This window comes from Brachyhypopomus gauderio, chromosome 16 (genome assembly GCF_052324685.1).
Source record: "Brachyhypopomus gauderio isolate BG-103 chromosome 16, BGAUD_0.2, whole genome shotgun sequence".
Lineage (NCBI taxonomy): Eukaryota > Metazoa > Chordata > Actinopteri > Gymnotiformes > Hypopomidae > Brachyhypopomus > Brachyhypopomus gauderio.
Window position 1 is genome coordinate 9,569,295 of NC_135226.1, and position 11,292 is coordinate 9,580,586.

An 11,292-nucleotide genomic window follows, 5' to 3' on the forward strand; every position below is an offset into this window, starting at 1 on the left:
TCTCCAGAAGCTCAGAGAGTGTCATTATGATGAGAACGAGGCTCCGTGGCTGCTGTCAATACTGGTGCATGATGGGAATGCAACATGACAGCAAGCTGCCCGCTGAATGAAGTTCACCTGGGTGCTTGAGCCAAGTTTGGTCACATGACCACTCGTTCTTACCTGCACTGGAGGATGAAATGAGTTTGCCAATAGAGAATTTCATGATAACTGAAATTTTACATATATGAATCAAATCCCCCTGGATTTGAATTTTTTTTCATGCATTTTAAGAACTATTTATTTTGAGGAGACAACATCATTAAGTGGTAAATATTAGAAGGCATCTGTAAGCAACATCACTAAATAAGGAACCATGAATAATGAAAGCCATATTAAATGGCAAAAATTAACTTGCTGCATGGGACAAACATGATTTATGCATATTTTAGAAGTTGCATTTATTGGAGAACTGTAATTATTTAATCAACAAAAAACAATTCATCTTCAAAGATATGATACATAATACAAGAGTTGGTAACATCACATTTCAAATTTGGTACTTGTGGCTGACCCACACAGTGACTTCACCAATCCCCTCTTCAGCAGTGTGGCCTGAGCCCCGCCCCCTCTATTATCCCTCCCTTCCTACCAATCCCCTCTTCAGCAGTCTGGCCTGAGCCTCGCCCCCTCTACTGTCCCACACACCCGCCCCCTGTTCTCCTCCATCTGTATGCATGACTATTTGCTCAGGCTGTAATGTAATTTATGCGAATATGTACTGTGCCTTTGCACAAGAGTGTTTTATTTATACGTTGATTTTAGACAGTACGGTAATAGAGACCTCTTTTGGTTAAATGTTAATTTGAGAGCAAATAGTTCATAGTAAAACTGGAGTCCATTAAGATGTATGGATGTTTGTATTAAGAGTTAATAAAACCGAAGCATTTATTGAGCTTGGGTGCTTTCTGAGCGATTGATTCTACACAGCTGACTGCTTGCCTACTGCAGCCAACCACAGCTAGGGCCACACTCATCTACAGAGCTTAAAAGCCTTCCGCTTCATAACCGCAGCGATGACCTGGGCTCCAAAGGAAAGAAAGAAAGAAAGAAAGAAAGAAAGAAAGAAAGAAAGAAAAGAAAAGAAAAAAGAATGAAGTAAGAGTGGTTTTTCTTTTGTTTTTACTCACTTGAGAACTTTATTTTGTATACCTGTTTTTGCCCTGCAGTAACAATACCACTTCTATTTGAGTGCTCAGATTTCCTTCCACAATCGCCCAAAATACAGACAACGCAACAAAATCCCCATGTTATTGTGATACCTTGTTTATTTATTTACTTTTTTCCTTAAAGCCATCTTTGCTTCGGTGTCACCTGCTTTTGAGCTCTGCCATTCCAAACGGTATGTCCGATATCTGGCTTTTTTATCCTTCAGGCCACAGAGTTTTTTCTTCACAAGGACTTGCTGTTTTTCAACTTTCACAGCTCATCTCTGAAGCTAAAGCATCAGAGTGTATTGAAGAACCTGGTCAAGGCTCATTTTAGGCAGTCTAATTCAGCCATCCTGTCTCTTCCCTTCAATATCAATTGAAACAGGCCTCAAAAGGTGAAATATAATTAACCTTTCCTGCTGAAGAAAGGAATTCAGTACTTCATACTCCTGACAAAGAATTATGCATACTCAAAAAATGCACCACACCTCCCACTGTCGGTTCGGTTCAGCGAAACTCTTTGGTTAATATACTACAATATGGAAAATAAATATGATGACATTTAAATCAGATGACTCTGCAGAATGTGATGGTCACTATCAGGTGGGATAGGCCTCATTGGTTCTCACCAACATAACTCAAGCATTCAGACTGCATCATTAAAACGTAATTAGTGTTTTTACAGAGCGCATCATTTTATGTATGGGTCTTTATCTGTAGAGGAAAAGGCATTTAAGACATTTTAGCTATACAGAAACACAATTATCACATCCATGATTCCCTATACACTATGTGCCGATGCGTCTGCATATGCAGAGAATGAAGCTTCTATATTTTATGCACAAAAGCTAGCATTTTCTTTTGCCCAGTCCCAATATTAAGGTATAAAACTGCACGGGTTTTTGCCATCTTACTGAGGCCGTCATAAATTTGGAGGGCATTCTGCCATCGGCTGCATGCCTAATGCCTTCTCGAAATCAATGCGAGCGAGAACTCCATGTAGTCCAAGGGATCCTGCGGCTTTTAAAGACGACGAATAAAAAGCAGTAACTGCATTCCCATCAGAGAGGCAAGCAGGCGTGTGTACACTGAAACACTCCCTGAAGAGAGTAAAGAATAAACACCCCCACATCTCCGCCCAGCCTTCAAGCCAAGCAAGCAAATTGTGTGAAATGCAAAATGCGACTCGCTGAATAGCGCTACATAAACCATTGCTTAGGCAGGATGGATGATAGCAAAGATGGAGGGGGGGGATAAAATTGCATGACAAAGAATGGCAGAACGGATGTCTCAACAGGAGAGCGGGAAACGCCGGTCTCCTGACGCGGCTCGCGGTAACGCCGAAGTAATAGCAACATGAAGGCTTGCAGGGGAGAAATCAATGGAAGTGCGGCAGAAAATGATTATGTGGTGGACTGATAAATGAACCCCGATAGAAACGTCTATTCCCCCCCTCTTCTAGTGTCTAACAGCGTGACGGAGGTGGCCCAGGCCAGGGCGTTTCGGAGAGCACTCAGCAGAGGTCAGATCCCCGAAGGCGCGGTCGTAAATGACTCTCCTCAACTACGCGTATTCTTAAGCAATAACAACGTGATCCGTATTATCCACCCAAGAATACCCGTCACCGAAGAGAGCCTCAGAGAGAGGGCGAGAGAGAGGGGAGGAGGGGCGGAGGGAGGGCCGAGGGAAGGCGCCTGAACTTTCCCACCTCCACCGTGGCCCACAGGCCAACCAGAGCCTGCTCTCTATGGGCTTCCATTGAAGATTGGCCATTTTCGCAGGACAGGGGTCCTGCCAGAGGTCAAATCTGTAGACAGAAACAAACACGCTTTGGATTCAGGAGCAGGGGCGGAGCTCCAGGAGAAGGGGCGGAGCTCCAGGAGTAGCTGGGGTGATTCCTTCTCTTTCAGGAGGGTGAGGCCAAGCAGAGATGTTTACCTGGGCGACGAGGTGCAAACTCTGTCCGTCTGTTCCGTTCTCGGAGGGTGTGTCCAGGTGTGAGGGAAAGCTGCGGTCTCACTGACCCCTATGGGTCCTAAAATGAGCAGATGATTTGAGTTAGTTCAACTCAACATGCACAGAATACACTTCAGTGTGGCAATTGGCACAGAATGATAAATAATCAAATAGGAAAGAAGCACAAGTGTAGAATAGGAAATGGATGGATGGATGGATGTATGGATGTCTGAAGGTATGAAAGGAAGAGTGAACTATAGGAAGGAAAGAAGATGCACAGGTTTAACATCTCAGCCTTTGGCTAATCACCCCTAGTCCTTAACTACCGGCAGCCACATTAACACTCAACCACTGTTACCACGCCAAGTCAAACATGCTCATCACACACGTACACAGGCAGATGAGGCAGAGAGAGAACAGGAGAGAGCAGACGGAGGGGGGAAAGAGAGAGAAAGAAGGAAAGGAAGAGTGAGGGAAAGGTAAAGAAAGAGAGAGAGAACGACAGAGCGAAAGAGGGGAGTCATACAGAAAATCCATTAGCAGCAGGAGGCAAATTACAGATCGTTTGGGGGGAGAGAGAAAAAAGAAGCAATGCAATGATGGCTGTCAGAAAAAGGGAACAATGACTGTTATTACGACTCTCATTTTCTGAGGGGCGCGCAAGCTCCCAAATGGAAGAGGAAAAGATGGACAGCGGCGTGCGCCAGGCGTTCCAGCCAGTGGAATTCGCTCACGTGCACGCCCCTCTCTCTCACGTGCACGTCCCTCTCACGTTAATCCACAAATGTTTCATTTAGTTCACTAAACTACCATTCCCACATTCATCATTCATCCCACTTCCTAATATGTAAGGAATATCTCTTTATATACATTATATATATATATATATATATATATATATATATATATATATATATATATATATATATATAATATATATAAGGAATATATCTCTCTATATCTTTGTTGGCTTTCAGCACACATTATCAATATAACAGAGCAGTTAAACCTTTGTCTTCAATTTTTTTGTTTTTTTGTTGTTTTGTATTGTCCCAGTTTTGAAGGTGTCAGTCCGGCAATCCCACCCGGTGTTACTGAGCTGTAGTCCTACAGCCCTGTGAACCTGGACCAGGCGAGCAGGCTCCATCGGATCGCTCGTCCTTCTCCTCGTCGGGTTTAAGCGGCGCCGTCTGGTCCGAAAGTCAGGCCTCCCTGTCTCGTCCCCTCCCACCAGCACCAGGGAATGCCTCATCAGGAACAGGGTGCTCATGGAGGATCAGCTCAGAGGGGTTCAACAAGGAGCCAGTAACAGTTGTTGTCCTAGGAGGAGGCACAAACCTCTGGGATGAACAGGGAGACAAACTTGCTGTCCTGATCTTCCAAGTGACTCTTCCCTCCATTTTTGGACAGTTCACTGAGATGACAATGCAAATAAAAAAACACTTGTGGGGTGAAAAAAACCTGAAACGTAACACAGGGCAGAATGACAAAAAAAAACCACAGAGATGAAACTGAAACATGGAGATGACAGAGCAAACACAGACAAAAGCCCTAAAAGTGAAGATCTGAATGGCTCTCTCTCTCTCTCTCTCTCTCTCTCTCTCTCTCTCTCTCTCTCTCTCTCGGTTCTTCTTGTCCTCCCGTTCTCACAGAGGTTCAGCAACTCCAGGCTCCTACTGATCGCTCGTTAATTGAAAGAGTGAGGAATCCCATGAATATGTTAATAGAGCCAACACAGTTGACAAATCCGGCAGGAAAGAAAAAGCAGAGAGAGGAAATCCACCGCCCTGACGGGGGCAACGATTACACAAATCTGCAGCAAACCAGCTCACACAATACCCACAGCACTGAGTCTCAGCCACTACGAGGCGGGAAAAAAAGCAGATTCCCTCGCTAGAGCAGGACTGTTCACAAAGGAACAAAGGGCAAAGTGGAGAAAGAAAACAGTCTCACATCCGCCAGGCTGTGGAAACGGGGCTTACCCTGTAAGTCTTCCTTCTCTCTCTCTCTCTCTCTCTCTCCCTCTCTCTCTCTCTCTCTCTCTCTCTCTCTCTCTTGCTCCCGCTCTCCTGGTCCGCGTGCGTGTGGGGAGCAGCCTCCTGGCAAACACAAAGCTGGGAGCCGGGAGTCGTCCGCGTGTCTCGCCACCGGCGGCTTCTGCTTGTCTGCCGAGTGAGCGGGAGGGGAGCTGCGGCGCGACTCCACCCATCGCTGCCTCCATCTCTGCCTCCGTCTCTGCCTCCGTCTGTGCCGCTGCCTCTGCGCTGGCCGGAGGGGAGCTTTGAGCGCGCGTGCCTTCAGCTTCCTCTTGCCTCGCTGGCTTGTGCCCAAAGCCTCAGGAACCCCTGCTGGCCCTCCATCCACCCTCCCCCACCCAGCTACCCACCCACCCGAGTCCCACTCCAGCTCCACCAGCACCAGCACCGCTGCTGCGTCTCCCCGTGCCCCCCACCCCCGCCGAAGTGCAGGTGCTGGGAGATAAGCGGACCCTCCACGCAGCCGAGAAAAAGGGGGCTGCAGGTTGTTGTGCAAGGAGAGGAAACTCTCAGGAGGAGGAGAGCGATGAGGGAGGTATACAGAGACAGAGAGAGAGAGAGAGGGAGGGAAAAGATAGGGAGAGAGGGAGGAGAAACAGAGAGAGAAGGGAGAAAGGAGAGGGATGGACTGAGAGGGAGTATGTATCTGTGGATAAATTGTGTGTGTGTGTGTGTGTGAGAGAGAGAGAGAGAGAGAGAGAGATGAGAGAGATGAGACAGAGAGAGACAGGGAGAGAGAGGACAGAGAAGAGAAAAAAGATTCAGAGAGTGAAAGGGAACCTAAACCTAAAACATCTAATCGTCTATAAGGAGAGAACAGTTTTTTTGTCTCTGGCTCTAAGGACCGATAGAGAGAGAGAGAGAGATAAAGAGAGTGAAAGTGGACGAGAGAGAAAGAAATGCAGTGAAAAAGAAGCAAGAGAGAGAGAAAGAGAGAGAGAGTGAAAGAGAGAGAGAGAGAGAGAGAGAGAGAGAGATTAGATTTATGTTCCAGATAGGAAACCGAAGATAGTGAGTGGTGAATCTCAGGCGCCTAATGGTAGATTAATTGTTGGAGATCTGACGTGGACCTCACGCTGTCTCGTCCCTCGTGCCATCCTATTTGAGAGGCTCGATGTCTCCAGAGACCAGTATGAGAACGACGTGGTCTCCCCACCATCGCGCACACCCTCCTCCCTCCACTCCTCCTCCACTTTACACAAAGCCTCGAATTCACCGCTGGAGGGGGGAAAGGGGGCGACAATTTAAATAAAACATTCAAAAAGTCATTTTAGGCGATCTGAAAGAGGAACGCCTAGCAGATCATCACAGAGAGTACAGATCAGGTGTGCTGTCCTGGCTTTGTGTGCTCCAGTCATCTCAACACCATGGATATGCTGTGTCTGATCATGCAACACTTTATGCTCATACTCATTACATTTTTTAGCATTTTTTTCCCCACAATTTAAGGTCTTTGCTTAGTGTTTGCTTGTTTACTGAGAGCAAGTGCCATCTTGGCTTTCTGCTAGATTCCCTAACTCTACACAGTTACCTGATAAGCGTAGCTCACAGTGTCTCCTGTTTCCTTACAAGGACATTAAATCCCGTGATAATTCACTTTATAGGGATGTGACAGTAGTGCTTCTCCTTAAGCTGACAGACGACGTGGTGATAGAGAAATGATGATGAATTGATAAACTGATTCAATACTGATGTGGTTGAAATATGTGCGATCATCTTTGTGTGACTTGTGCCATGTCACAAATCAGATTATGCTCTTATTGGGTATTTCTTATTGTAGCAGAGGTTGTGTGTTTCAGAAATAAGTAATATCTTGGGGGTGACATTTTACCTGTAGAAGTGCTTAGGTGGAAATTAAGCTCTATAATATTTGACAAAAATCTCGTCACATAATAATTCAGTGTGGTTTTATATAAAAGGATAAAAGTCAGAACGTGACTCTCAACGCCAGACAAAATGGCTTTCCTCTTTGCTCCTAGTGCTTCATTCACTAGTATTAAGTATTATGAATTTTACATGAAGGAGACACGCCATTGAGTAGAGAAAACAATTTTACCATTAAAGTCTCCAGGATAAATATCAAAATATTAAAGCATATAAAACATTTCTGATGGCTTTTAAGGCTGTGCTGATGAAGGCACATCTCCCACTTTTACAACTACATACTGCCCCCTATTGTGCGTGTACCGAAAGTTCACCAGAACTGCATTTTTTAAAATAGTAGCAAGTTACAGTATATCATCTCCATAGAGAAATGGCAAGGAAATTAATAATGCAAATTGTAATTTTATAGTATCAGCTTTATAGCTTATAGTAACAGCTTTATAGTATCAGTTTTTACACTTAAGACGACCACATGCGTCATTTGCTACCTCATCATCTGCCGGCATTCGCATGACATATGCCTTAAATTAATACTGCTATGAAAGATTGTATGGAATAATCGTATGGCATCTTTTTTATGGTTGTGGACTTTAGGCACTGGAGGGACATGATCAAGATGGTTCTAGATTTGAATAGGCAACTATTAGAGCTGATAGACTGTTACATCATATGTCAGTTATGTGACATTACATGCACCAGTGCTCAAAAATAATCAAAGCACACATTTCCAGATTGGAAGGTTAGAAGGATGTAAATATATATGTGTATGTGTATGGATGGATATATATATATATATATATATATATATATATATATATATATATATATATATATATCCAGTGTACCCAGTGTTGTGCAAGGAATGACCAATGGCTTTTTTTATTATTTCACAGATATTTTTACATAATAATAATTAATATGTAATTCCTTTTTTTTCTTCTTTTTTTCCACATGTGTCATTAAATGTTAAGACCCCGGGTCATGGAGAGAACTGTGTGCTTCCTTCGCTTGGTTGGGTTTGAACTGGCGGACGAACTGGTGGTACGACTATTCATTGACTAAAATTAAAGATACATAATAGTATATGTATATGTATACGTATATGTATATAAGTGTTATAAGTGTTAAAATATGTACGGCTTTCAGTTCAATTTGAGTTCACTTAGCCTGACTCTAACCAACAGATTTGCTGAATATAGTATTATTACTGTATTATTACTAAATTATTACTATATTGTGGCTGTTATGACACAGAAACAAATAGGAGTTAGTTTTTTGCGGGAAAGCAAAAATTAAACATTAATGTTGTTTATAATTTAGGTTATTGCAGTTCATTGTAATATGTGGACAGAAACATTAGTCACAGGGTTGAGTTTGTTCCATCGTATTCCATTTGTTCAACATATTTTGCACAGTACTGAAGTCCTTCCTGCTCTGCTGTGCAAAGGGCCCAGTAGCAGAGTTGTGCACGATTCAGTGGACTAGCAGACCATTTGCATTACAGAGAACAAGGCCGAGTCAGACCGCCGCATAGCCGCACAGGTGGGCTGTGCATGAAATCATGCAAAACATACGAGGTCTTGAATGGATGTCCGTTGCAGTGTGAGATCCACACGGTGTGCTTCTGTGCGTGTTTGTGTTTCAGGGTTTGTGTGTGTGTGTATTTGACAGAGAGAGGGAGGGACAGTATCTGTGTGTGTTTGTATATGTGAGAGAGCATGTGTGATTTTAGATTTGGGTGTGTATATTTGTGCATTTGTGTGCTATGTGTTTGCATGTGTGCGTATGTGCATATGTGTGCTTATGTATGTGTGTGTAAGTGTTTGTGTATGGGTGAAAGAATGTATGTGCAAATGTATGTGTGTGTGTGTGCATGTGTGTGTGTGTGTGTATGTGTGTCTGTGTGTGTGTGTGTGTGTGTGTGTGTGTGTGTGTGTGTGTGTGTGTGTGTGTGTGTGTGTGTGTGTGTCTGTGTCTGTGTCTGTGTCTGTGCATGGGTGTGTGTTGTGTGTGTGCATATGTGTGAGTGCCTGCACATGTATGTGTGCATGTGTGCATGTGTGTGCATGGATATGTGAGTGCATGCTGCATACATGTTGTGTGTGTGTGTGTGTGTGTGTGTGTGTGTGTGTGTGCGTGCGTGCGTGCGTGTGCGTGCGTGCGTGCGTGCGTGTGTGCGTGTGTGTGTGCGTGCGTGCGTGTGTGCGTGCGTGTGTGTGTGTGTGTTGAGCTGGTTGCTTGTTGACAGGGAGTTGACACATTCTCATTACACTGTGCTCATGTTGCTTCTAGCCCTGTGTCTGACTCCAGTTCCTCCACCTCACAGTCCTACTCACACATTCCATTATGAACATCCCACTGACTGTTTGATCATGACCTCTTCAGCCTGGGAAAAAAGCAAGAAATAAACCCAGCACTATATCAGTTCTCTGTGGTTTCACTTCCTCACATTGCCCTGTTCTTCCCAGAAATGTGCATTGTATTTTTATTTATTACTTGTCTTTATTTTGGCTGCATTATCTACACGTTATCAGCTACATATATTCCGCATGTTGTGAAGCTGATTCTGTGGTGAAGTTCAGCATAAAGAACCACATGAGAGGAGAAGAATAGGCTTGCTCGGGTTCCTCTGGGGTATTGCGCAGTACCCTGTCCAGTAGACCACACCCTCACCACCCACTGGTATCTCCCCAGAGCTCCAGAGGGCCCAAGTTGAATGATGCTTTGTGCCCACCAAGTCTTGCGAGGGTTACGCAAGCCTCCATTATGTGCAGATTTCCGGCAAGATTGACTGGCCAATCGACCCCAGGAGGATGTGGAGAAGTGAGGGGTTGGGGGCTGGAGAGAGGCTGGGTTTGGTGGGACAGAAATACCGATAAGTTAAGAAAAAGCTCATTTAGACCCAAATAGAAATTATTGACCTGGAAGTGGCTGCTGGTTGCAGTCTGATTTGTTGCCGGTTACAGCGAGAGCAATTACTTCTGTGGCACCATGACTTGGTGTGTGTGTGTGTGTGTGTGTGTGTGTGTGTGTGTGTGTGTGTGTGTGTGTGTGTGTGTGTGTGTGTGTGTGTGTGTGTGTGTGTGTGATTGTGTGTGACTGTTTGTGTGTGTCACTGAGAACCCCTCAACTGAATTCACAGCCAGGAAACCCTTGCAGTACCCTTGGTTCACTATAATTTGCTTTTGGGGGAGTAATGATTATGCAGATGACCACTTATATATAGATGGAAAGATCTGGTGTGTAGTACAGAAGGTACATGGCGTAATTTGCTAATCCTGGGGATGAGGTATGGCAGGTTTATAAGAGCTTGCTAATGGAGTTGGTAAATTATCCAAATGGAAAATGAACAGGGCAAAATTATACAATAATCCTGAGCTCAGGAGGCCTTTCTGCAAGCTACGGACATTTTCACGCTTCCAGAAACTTCCAGCGTGCATGTGTGTGTGTGTGTGTGCCTGTGTCTGTGTGGTATAGGTTGAATTTGATTGATTCACTTTGCTTCATCACCTGCAATTAAAGACTGTAAAGATTAATACCCATGAGCACACCCCCACCCGCCTCTATCAAACACACAATTCAATTTCCTCCTAATCTAAGTTTCAAATGTGGAGAAATTTCATCTTACAGGTAATCAACAAGCCGTGATAATGTGTAAATAGAATCAAATGATCCATTTACTAGATGAAGAGTGGTCTCAAAGTGATGGCATCTCCAGCATACAGGACTGAGCAACATAAATGAAAGACACATTCAACACAAGCTGAGTTGCACATCCCAGTCCATTGTTAAACTATGACTCCTGGAAACTAGCCTCCTGTAACCAATAAGCACAAACCTAATGTATTGAATTATTAGAATATATAGTTTATATACAGGCAATTTATAGTTTGCTTGTTAAGGCACTATGTAAAAGTTGATTACAACAGAATCTTCACACAGGACTCCAATAATCATTATTCTTTTAAAATTACATAAGAGACGTGGAAATATATACAAATTGAATAATTTATGTTCAAGCAATTAAATTTCCCCGAAAACATGATTATGAAATGTTCCAGTCTTCCTCGGCGTAATGAAAGGTGTCTCCCCGAGAATCCGTGGAAAGAAACACCTCTGGGCTTCTGTCACGGACCCCATGCCGATTTCCCTGTCAGACGCTACCCCCACGCGCCCCCGGTTCACCCAGGATGAATGGCGCAGCGAGGGCACGCGCAGAGAGGACA

At 44.2% G+C, this 11,292-nt stretch overlaps 1 long non-coding RNA gene across 2 annotated transcripts; it reads right to left on the minus strand.

Moving 5' to 3' along the window:
- Positions 1-1,289: 1,289 nt before the first annotated feature.
- LOC143478385 (uncharacterized) lies at positions 1,290-5,479 on the minus strand. 2 transcript variants are annotated; one of them, XR_013121736.1, is made up of 3 exons: positions 5,129-5,479; positions 3,129-3,225; positions 1,290-2,997 (listed from the first exon to the last, which is right to left on the minus strand). It is a non-coding gene; the product is annotated as an uncharacterized LOC143478385 (long non-coding RNA). The 2 variants fall into 2 exon arrangements; XR_013121737.1 differs by having other exon boundaries at positions 4,232-5,479.
- Between the last annotated feature and the right edge of the window lie 5,813 nt (positions 5,480-11,292).